The sequence below is a fragment of the Tamandua tetradactyla genome, unplaced genomic scaffold, assembly GCF_023851605.1.
Source record: "Tamandua tetradactyla isolate mTamTet1 unplaced genomic scaffold, mTamTet1.pri scaffold_110_ctg1, whole genome shotgun sequence".
Classification (NCBI taxonomy): domain Eukaryota; kingdom Metazoa; phylum Chordata; class Mammalia; order Pilosa; family Myrmecophagidae; genus Tamandua; species Tamandua tetradactyla.
The window spans coordinates 30,350-41,982 of NW_027518263.1; the positions used below are offsets into that span (position 1 = coordinate 30,350).

At 36.9% G+C, this 11,633-nt stretch overlaps 1 pseudogene; it reads left to right on the forward strand.

Moving 5' to 3' along the window:
- Positions 1-10,428: 10,428 nt before the first annotated feature.
- Positions 10,429-10,975, forward strand: LOC143673078 (large ribosomal subunit protein eL24 pseudogene; annotated as a pseudogene).
- The last annotated feature ends 658 nt before the right edge of the window (positions 10,976-11,633 follow it).

The following is an 11,633-nucleotide window of genomic DNA, read 5'->3' on the forward strand; positions in this document are numbered from 1 at the left end:
GTTACAACAATAAGAAAGAATAGACCTTAGCTGACAAAAACAAATGTTCATCATCTGTATGCAAATAATTACTTGAAACCATGACTTTGGACTTTATTCCCTGAGTGATGTAGTTCATTGAAGATTTTCAAATAATTCTCTAAGATAGGAATTGGCAAGCTTTTTCTGTAGATTTCCAGCTAAGTTACACCTTGCAAAACCATATGATCTGTATTATTCAGCTGTGCCATTGTAGTATGAGTGCAGCCAGTAACAATACTTAAACTCATGAGTAAGTTTGTGTTCCAATCAGACTTTACAGTTGGACACTGAAATTTGAATTTCATGTAATTTTTACATCTGTTAAAATATTGCTAATTTTTAAAATTATTTTTCAAAACATTTTTTTAAAATGTAAAAATCATCCTTTGCTGGAGTGTTGTAAAAAGAAAAGGGAGTGGTAGACCAGATTGGGTCCTTGTACCTGGTTATAATTTTCTCACCCATTCATTGGTACTGTACAAAAGTGGTGAATTTTCTGCCAGGTAAACTTAAATGAACAATTCCTGAGACATCAAGACTTCAAAGAGAAAGAGTTTATTGCTAAGTGTGAAGCAGAAGAGCATTTAGCACCTATCTGCTCCAAAATCTGTCTTCCTGAATTGCAGTGATTCTGATAGTTTTACAGTATCAAAGATGGGCAAAGATGGGATAATGAGTACAGTGGCTCCAGATGATGTAATTACAGGTGATCTAATTATTGAGTAAGCATGTGCAGATTGATTACATGCTATTCACAAGAACATAGATAAGAAAATGGCAACCTTAATATGATGATGGTTTTGATTTTTAGTATTATAATGAGGTATAGGCCAGTTTTAGGTCTAAGCTACTATGCATGTCAGGTGGGCCCATTTTGGTTAAATCCAGCTTTAATTGTCAAGATAACTTTGGACTTGGGTGGGTTAGTTCTGGACTGGCTCAAGGCCCTTCATTAATAAGCATTAGGGTATGACTTTAGTGATCCCAAGACTCCAAAGTTGAAAAAAAACATAAAATCGGTACAAATGAGGTTTATCACAAAGTTTTTATAATCACAAAGGCACGCGATAAAGGCTATACAATCATTATCAGAGATCCAGGCAACTGGATTACAGTTCAAAGATTTCAGTTATTCCCTTCTATCTACTCGAATATACCAGAGAGTAAAAAGGAATGACAATTCAATAATTACAATCATCCCTTAAATCATAACCTCTCAGTTACACTGCTATAAAATAATCAGTTCTGTTTCCAGAAGATTACCTAACACAAACTGGAAAGATGCATTAGAATGAGAGCATAGAGAAAGTCAGCTATTTTGAAAATCATTGTAATAACCCAGGTTGAAATAGATTCATTGTAGATAAGGACGTCAAGGAATTGAAAGTCTTTGTGAGAAAGGAAGACTGTGAACTAGGTTGCAAGGTAGATAGCCTTTGTTATAGAGAATTAGGCCAATTAAATGGAGTGATTAGAGAGAAGTCAGGGATAGAGACTGGTGTTTTAAGTGTGAAGAAGTAATCCAACCCTAGGGGAGACTTAAGATTTGAAGGATGCAGTTGCCAGTGGTGGGTCAATTCTGTGGTGAAGATCCATGAGGTGCTAAGATGTCCTTCTGCTGGCAGCACAGTTATAAAGAGACTTCCATTCATTGGTCGAGCTTGACACTGTAAAGGATGGGTTAAGGAAGCAGATGGCTTTCAGCTGCACTCCACTGGCCTGGAAAAGATGCATCTCAGTGGTGACCATTATGGCTTGAAGACCAAAAATCTAACCTCTTTTCTTGGAATTCATAACCCCCTGTGTTCTTTTAAAAATTTGAGAGAATGAGAGGTATCTTTTGAACACTTAGCTGTACTTCCTACTACCAGATGGGTAGATCATGAGCCATATTTAATTGAAGAAATGTGGTCTTTTCTCAACTATAATGTTCTGGTAAATTCACATCAATGAAAATTAGGATCTTTGAAACTGTGCTAAAACATGTCATATTTTAATTGAGAGATTGCACTGCATCTCTGTTTACTGGGTCAAGTTAGTTGGGATATGCTGAAGGGTAAGAAGATTTCATATCTGACCAAGTCACAAATCCCAACAACATGTAGCAGGAAAGAAGTATTTGAAAATCTAGTCACTGTGTATAAAGTAAGAAAGTGAAAATCAGTTCATACAAACTTGACTCATCCTGGATAAGTAAATCCTAATCAAGGTCCTTTATTCTTTGAATCAGAACACAATCCACCCATGTAAAGTACAGAATGTAACTGAAGTATTTATGGATGAAGCACAGCATTTAGTCAATGCACAATGAAGTTGTAGAGTTTCTTTGTGAGATAATTTATGAAGTGCAAAAAAATTTACAGACATAATGCAAGAGAACTCTTACCAGAATGTATTTGGAATTTTATTTCTACTTACAATATTCATTATATTAAAGTTAAAGTCAATAGACTTTATATGAAAAAATGTTTTTCTGAGACTTTTTTCAAAGTACCTATTCAATGAAGCACTGTTAATGACCACTTAGTCATCCTACAAAGGCACACAAAAAAGACTGTGCAAAGTAAAATAGTTTGCTCAAGGCTACTCTATTCACATAAGCACTGGAAAGCAAATGTATATCTTAAGATTCCTAGCTAAAGTGCTATTTCTACCACTATTTTTCTCCTTTTTTATTTTTCTCTCACAATTTATACTAACATATACCCTTTACTCATTTTGGTTAATTCCTGATGAAGAGGAGAAAGAAATGATCCTATTTAATATATTTATTTACCCTGTTAGTGGAATGTGTTCATCCCTGCATTCTTTTATTTGAAAATAGTTGAGTACTTATTAAATAACAGTCATTGGACTAGATGTTTGCAAAACAAAGATAAATAGTAAGTAAGACAAAAACATAATCTAAAGCAATGGTCCTCATGGTGTGGCCAATGACCAGCATCATTGGCATTAGCTGGGAATTTGTTAAAATTTTTAATTCTTGGGCTTCACCCTCACATATTATGGGGATGGGGCCCCAGCAATCAGTGTTTTAATAGGCCCTCTGGGTGATTCTGATCTACTCTCTCAAGTTTGAGGATAACTGGTCTTAGGAAAGAAAGACAAGCAAAGAGAGGTACAAGCATTTTGATAATGTGAATATGAGTTATGTATAAGTTGCTAGTGGAGCAGAGAAGAGAAAGATTCTAATCTCTTCTAGATTTTATATAGAAAATGCATGCTCAATCTAAAGTGCATTTCTGTACTTGGCATTCCGCTCCTGCATAAGACCTTTCAATACTCCCTATTGCTCTCATCTGACCTTCCTAGCATGCCATTTTAGGCCTTCTAGGCCTGGGCTCCTTTATCCTGTTACCAGATAAAGGCAGTGAGTTCTCTGCCTGATGCACTCAATGACCATTTCTTGAGATACCAGGATTTCAAAGAGAGAGATTTTATTACCAGGCATGATGCAGGAAAGCAGGTGGCCTATTGGCCAAAAAATTTATCTCCCAAAAGTGCAGTAACTTTGATAGTTTTATAGTATTAAGATGGGCAGATTTTAGGATAATGAGTACAATGACTCCAGATGATGCATTTAGAAGTGATCTAATCATTGAGTAAGTGCAGATCAATTACATGCTTAGTCACAAGAATGCATGTAAGAAAATGATGGTGGGCTTGATTTATAGTATTATAATGAGTCTAGGTCACTTATTGATTAAAGTCTAAGCTATTGTACATGCCAGTCAGGCCTATTTTGGTTAGATCTGGCTTCAGTTATCAAGATCACTTTTTTTTTTAACATGGGCAGGGACCGGGAATCAAACCCGGGTCCTCTAGCATGGCAGGTAAGCATTCTTGCCTGCTGAGCCACTGTGGCCCACCCTCAAGATTACTTTTGAATCAAGTTAGTTCTAAGCTGACCCAAGGCCCTTCATTATTAAGGATTAGGGGCTGTCTTTAATGATCACTTGACTCCAAAGTTGAAAAATGGTACAAGTGAGGGTCAGTCACAAGGATTATACAATCACAAAGGAATAAAGTAAAGGCTATGCAATCATTATCAAAGATCAAGGCAGCTGGATTATAGCTCAGAGATTTCAGGTATTTCCCTCTGTCTACTTGAATGTACTAGAAAGTAAAAAAGAATATCTATATAATGATTCAGTAATCATAATCATCCCTTAAACCCTAACTTCTTCGTTACAATCCCTTGCCACTCCACTGACACAGTTCAGTTTGCAGTACCCACATACACCATACTGTTTCTATCTTCCCTCTGTCCACACAATACTGGACAACATTGTGACCTACCCTCCTCAGGGAAGGCTTTCCTAACCTTTCTATAGCTACTGCAGCTCCAGCTGTGTACAACATTATCACTATAACAGTATATATTTTCTCTGTTTGTCTGTTCATCTCTGCCTCATAACAAAGGCAGAGGTCAGTCCTTACAAACAAGAACATTTATTGTTCATCTCGATGTTTTTAATGCCCATGAGTGCCGGGAACTGAAGAACAAAAAATATCTAATGAGCAAATTTTAAGAAAGAAATTTATTTCATTTATAATAAGTTATTGATATTTATGGCAGTAATATTTATAACTTCAGTTGGAAATTTTTCCATGGATATATGAGAAAATGCTTCATTCTCAGTTGCCAGAAGACGTTGCTCAGGCTACAGAGACTCATTGCTGTTTGGAGAAGACATTGTTAAGTGACCACTTTTCTATCTTGTCATATATACCAACCCCAGGGCTCTGTGTAAGTGAGCAGTATGTCTCCATCCTCTTTATTTAATATTTATTCAAACACTTAATGGACATCTATTATGTGCTAAGTGGTAGTGGTAGAAAGTAAGATGCTAAGATATAAATACCATATATTGGGAACATATGTGCTAAGCATTGAGCCTAATATATGCATACTATTGATCTTACTCCTGACCATACCCATAGGTAGGGAACACTTTATCCTTACAAACAGAGATTGAATAATTTGTTGAAGGTTACAGGGCTACTAAGTCGCAGAGCCAGACATGGCATTATCACTCTGACAGTATCATACTCTAATAAATGCCTATTGTTCTTATTGGCCACATTCTAAATTTCATGCTGTTTTTTGGATAGTTTAATCTTATCTTCTATACTTTTCTTTCATAGATGTCTTTGCCATCATGTGCAAACTTTTGGTGTGCCTAGATAGAAATTGAATCTCACTTTAGATTGTTGGCCTTAATTCCTAAGTACCTTGTACAAATGATCTATATTACCATGCACTATGTATAAATAGTACCTTTTAAGGAGCACTTAGATAATTAGATACCAGTACTTGCTTGAATTCAATTTTCATGTCATAAATTCATTCCACAAATACTGAATAAGCAGTTATGTACAAGAGATAGCTAGGCCCTGGAGCTATATTGAGAAAGAAATAAGGTTCTCTCCTTGGAGAGATTACATCAAATGGACAAAGACAGATAAATAGGAAATTACTTCACAGATTGATGCATGTCTTGGGAGCAGTTGGCACAGAGTACTATGGCTACACAATGGAAGGTCATATGACAGTTTGGGAATGGGGAGGAGATGTCATGAATGGATTCTCAGAAAAATATTGAAGAAGCTTATAGCTGAAATCTCTGAAGACCCAGGAAACATTATGCAAAAGGAGGAGAATTTTATTCTGTGCATAAGGAGTTGAATGGACAAAAATCTGGAAGTCAAAGTTTTCAGTCTTAATACAAATGGGAAAAGGCAAGGCTAGAGGATAGGTTGGAGGCCTTTTAGTTTACAGTGAGTTTAGAGAATTCTGATGGTTTGAAGCTATATATACCCCTGGAAGTTTCTTCTTAAAATTCATCCATTCCTGTGGATGTGGACCCATTTTAAGTAGGATATTTTGGTGAGTAGGATCTTAAGTTAAGATGTGACCCACCTCATTCACAGTGAGTCTTAATCCCCTTATTGGTGTACTTTTTAAGAGAATGAAATTCAAGCACAGAAAGAAAAAAAGACACAGAAGCTAAGAAAGCAACCAAGGGAGCAGCCAGAAGTTAAGAGCAATGAAACCCATAGAGAAGAGAGAGACCAGCAGTTGCCCCCAGGAACCTTGCCACATGACAGAGTAGTCCAGGATCTCCAGTATCCTATCTTAAGGGAGAAAGAATTACTTGTTGATGCCTTGATTTCATGGTCTCAGGACCATAAGTTTGTAAGTTAATAAATTATCTTTGTAAAAGCAGATGCAGTTCTGGTATATTGCATTTTGTTAGGTTTTGCAGACTAAAACAAACATTTTCTGAAAAAAATTGGAAATTGGTGAAAGGGTTTAAGCAGTAGAGTGGCAGATTTATATTTTAAAAAGGGTCTTTTGATTGCTGTTTGGAAAATCAAATGGACAAAATAAATGCTGGAAGCAAGGAGAGCCATTAAGTGTTTATAGCCCTAACCCAGTAGCACAGTATCATGACCAAGAGTAGCTTGGTATGAAGACAAGTAGATAGACTGCAAAGGTGTCTAAGAGGTGGAATTGACAGTATTTGGTGGTGGATTATAGATGGAGCAAGAATTTGATGGAGGAGATGAATGCTTTTTATAGAGGAAGATGATGAGTTCTGTTTTTGACAGGTTGCCTGTGAGGCTGGAGAACATTTTAGAATAGATGTGGAATCTGTTGAACACAAAGAGATTTATTGACACCTTAAAGAAGATAAATATCAGAAATGAAGTGTCTACAGTGTGTTAAAATTTTTTAAAAGCTTAAATTATTCTCAGGAGTTAACTGTTTTTGAGCTTAGTATAAGCTTGAAGGTCAAAAGTTCCTTATAGTGATTAAAAATATTAAATGCACCCCTTTATGATGCTTAGTAAGTACTTAAGCTTAGTTTCAATTGGCATGATTCCATTCATTATAACCATATAATTAAAAACAGATATCTCCATGACTTCAACACATCATTCATTCCAAAGATACCACTAAACAGGTATTTTCCTTAATGTGTCAGAGTTACCAATTTTAATTTTCATTGGAGGGCACTCTAGAATGAATCCTAGATGAATCCTAGAATATCTTAAATTCAAAAATATGTTTTGAGAATTTCCATTAATTTATTGAGGAAAGAACAATACGAATGATCACAATATCTCAGAAGCTAATGTTTTTTGCTTCCTCCACAAAGCCTTGATTCCAGTGGGCTCTGTCTTCCTCATTCCATTAGACTTCACAGAAGAAGTGAAGAAATAGCTTACCACCTGTTAATGGAAAATGCCATTGAATCATCATTACCTAGCAGGTCATATGTAATTTACCATAGTTAACTCTTAATATGTTAGGCTTTTTGTTCTATTAACTGACTGCCAATAAATACTCCTTTAACATGTTTAAGTCAATTATTATTTTACCATTTTGATTATCTGAATGCTATGTTAGGTATTTGAAGTGCCTTAATATATCTAAGATGCTCATGTGGCAGAATCAGCACATGCAGCCAGGCACCCAGAGACATGTCTATTGTGGAAAGAATTGAACCAGGTTTCTATGGCCATAGTATCCCCTCCAAGAATACATCAACATGTACAGTATCAAATAATGAAAATGTGGACAAACTCAAATTAGCTCAGTCATACATAAACTTGGTCTCATGAAAATGATTTTATTCAAATCCCAGAATAAAGACTATGCCACTAATAAATTCAATTGAAAAATATGCTTTGCAGGTTTCAAATAAAAAGTCATCCACTCAACAGTAAAAATAACACTTGGGGGGCTTCTATGTTCAATGGAAAGGATCATTTAGATTAGAGCAATGGTAGGTGAAAAGCACAGCACTTAGCAAACTCCATTGAATTTGAAATCTTTCTGGGTATTCACTGAAATATTTTACAGTCCTTTTCAGTGCTATATCAACCTGATACTCAAAAATGCAGCTGAGAAACAAAGTAACATAGTCACAGAGAGTATTATAAGGTCTATTAACAAAGCTGCTCAGTCACATCAGCTGAATGGAAACAGCTGGAGATGCTGAAGCCCTTAATAAATTAACCCTCCTGTTGTTATTTACAAGAACTCTCTGTCATCAGGCCTGTTGTGTCTGTCATTTGCACCTGGTATGAGGGTATTATGGAGCAATCACATATCATTTACATGCAGTCAAGAGCAATAGCATTGTAGCATCATTATTTCTAAATGCTGACTCTTTTGAATTTAAAGAAAGAAAATGCTTGGGCACATAGTTAAATAGATACACACTGAATTGAAATGTATTAACTGGAAGATGTATAACTTAAACTTTTTTTTGAGTTCCTGTGCTCTTTGACTGGTGATGCTTAATTAATCCTATTCATTGTCATGTCTAACCATGATTTAGGATGTCACTCAAATTTATGCCTCTGCTCAAAATGCATACTGTCAATCAACTTAAAAATGTTGTCTGTTTATTACTTTTATCCCTGATGATCTTAGTTTCCTTGGAAAAAAGAGATTCTTTGGCTCTTTATGCAGAACTTCTCCAACAAGGCAATCATCTAGTCAAAGAGTTTCAAAGCCCTTTGGACAACATGGTTCCTTTCAGTCCAACCACAGACAAATACAAGTAATAGACACTGATTGAACATATACCCTTATGCCTGGTTATCCAGATTTCTAGAGCAAGAAGAAGATAATGAAGGAGGATACCTGAAAGAAAGGAAGAATGTGAGGACTAGAGAGGCAGGGAAATTGTTTACACACCAACAGGGCCTTCTATGCTCTTGGTTCACTTGGATGCATTGTCATTCTTGGCTGAACTCCCAAAGTCATATGTTGTTTTCCAATTATCTCCCCAACTCATCTCGTGCCTTGTAGTCTTAGAGCTGCACCCACAAAGTCCTCTTTACTTTGCTTTACACTCCTCCAATCTATAAACAAAAACACTGTACATCATTGGGGTCTCTGGCCTCAATCTGTATGAGTTTCTGCTGTTGGCAATAGTGTCTGAGGAGCTCCTTTGTAAACTTACTTCTATAAAGTTCTGATGTCACGTTCCTTAGACATAAATTCCTCTTTCATTTGAAATATTTTGGGCTGTAATTCTGTTGAGAGGAACATCTTGAATATATGTGTTGTAGATAAAGCCACTTTAGCTAATTAAAATAGTCAAGATGCTTATGCCAAAAAAGCCAAATAAATAGTTTTCAGCCACCATTCTTTAAATTCTCTTTTATTCAGAGTTGTTTAGCATTGGCAAGTGTCTGTGGTTTATTGAAAATGTGTAATTGGTTCCCAGAAGACCCTGAACTTTGTCCCTGCTAATTTTGGATTTGACTTACCCAATACTCAGACATACCCACTGTTAAACCAAGTACAGGGGGGAAAAGACCATCACTGAAATAACAGTGCCACAGAAAGAGAACTTTACCCCCTGCTGCCCCACAACTCATATGCACACACTAGCACACTGCAAAGAAAATTAACAAAGCATATTCTTAGAATAGGGATCTCTCTTATTTAGCAGATAACTTGCTGCTTCATAAGGGGAGGAAGCTTTTCTGATAATGACAGAACAAGAATGGTTCTGTAGCCTGGGGATGCCCTTCTGTGCTTAGCATGAAGCATGCCTCTCCAGTTCAGCTAAAGATTTTGTAACCACGCAGTTCCCCGAAATAAATTGCCTTTCACTTATACTTCTGTGTGGGATTCTGTTGTCTGCAATTGAAACCTGGCATATAAAAGGGCTAAGAGAGGGTGGGCCACGGTGGCTTAGCAAGCAGAGTTCTCATCTACCATGCTGGAGACCTGCGTTTGATTCCTGGTGTCTGCCCATGCAAAAGCAACAACGACAAAAAAAAAAAAACAAGAGGAAAGTAGGCTTAACAAGACAGTTGTTAATAGTTATTGGCTACTCATGTTCCATATACTGTGCTAATTTAGGTTCAATGCTTAGAGACATACTCTAAAGTAATTATTATAATTTTGCTGAAAAGGATATTTGTGCCCAGAGAGGTTAAGAAAGTTACCTTGACATAAGCAATAAAGCCATGATTTGAAGCCAGACCTTTTTTCAAGTCACATGCTCATGGTCCTTATACTGGAAAGCTTCACTAGGAAAAAGAAAAATTGTCTCACTTTCAGAAACTTGGGAGGCTGTGATCAGGGCAATTTTGTCAAGAACAAGAAACAACTTCTTGTGTTCTTGTATACTGCTTCATATTAATTAGTATTGGTCAATATTTGTGTTTGTTAAAGATTATATCTCTTCATCCACACTCAGGGAATAACTTGGGACTTTGGATTGCCTTTTAAGATTTTATGCATTGATGGTTTACAGTTTAAGCACTAGATTAAAGCAGTGTTCCTGTGCTCTGCTGGTACTTCTATGTTCATGCAGAACCATATATGGTCTTCTGGTCTGCCCAGGAAACAAGGCTGGGCTTGTACTTACGATGACCAACCATCTCAATTTGCCCAGAGCTGCCCTGGTATTAAAGCTGAAAGCTGCTCTTCTCTTGGCCTTCTGGACCCCGTCATCAATGCTGTGCCACTTCAGTGGGTGCAGGATCTGTCCTGGACACGGGCATTATACCAGGACTGACCAGAAGGTTTTCCAATTTCTTAATGCAAAATGCAAGTTGGCATTCCTTTCAAGAGGAACCTATGGCAGATAAGCTGAACTGCCCTCTACAGAAGAAAGCATAAAAATGACAGTTGGAAGAAACGTAAAAGAAGAGAACTTGCCTTGCAGTTAAATTCCAGAGGGCTATCCCTAGTGTGTCTCTTGCTGATATTATGGCCAAGAGGAATCAGAAACCTGAAGTTAGAAAGGCTCAATGAGAACAAGCTCTAAGGGCTGCCAAAGCAGCAAAAAAGTTGAAGCAAGCATCTAAACAGACAGCAGTGGCTGCTGCTGAGGCTTCCACACAGGCAGTACCTAAACAAAAGATTGTGAATCCCATGAAGTTTCCTGCTTCCAGAGTTGGTAGAAAACACTAAGTTGGCAGATCAGATTTTTAAATAAAGATCCGACTCAGATTTGTGCTGGCTTTTTTTATACTCTTAAAACCAAGCATTTTTGGCCTGCAGGGTAATAGTTGAATTATGTAAGAGCTAAGCATTTCTCAAGAATTGTTTCAAATCTTTTAGATAAGTTATGTTCTTGTTAAATAGCTTTAACTATTTTAAACTTGAAATACACATTTCCATGAAGTGGGAATACTTGATAAATACAAATTAATAGATCAGAAATAGGATTAAGTTACTGTTACTTTGATAATTAAAAACAAAAACAAACAATCCCGGAAAGTCCTCCTCCCAGAAAAGCCCTCGGTCCCAGGCAAATAGGGGTGGATGGTCACTCTACTAGTCCCTCCCTTCTCAGCCTGCTCTGTTTCCTCCTCTTTCCTGCACTAACAGATTTTATGTACTGGAAATGTTCCACAGCTAAGATTTTCTACAGCTACCAGTCTTTTCAGAGAGGAAACACCTGGCACCTTTGTCTCCTAATGAGTCCTACTTTCCTGGGGGCAGTGATCTTCTGCCGTTCCTTTTTTTCTGTTCCTAGAGGACCAATCAGTCCAGCCCAGTCTTGGCTGCTAGGCTCTTCCTTCAGGCATGAATAAAACAAAATAGGCCCCAAAGCAGAAATAACTGA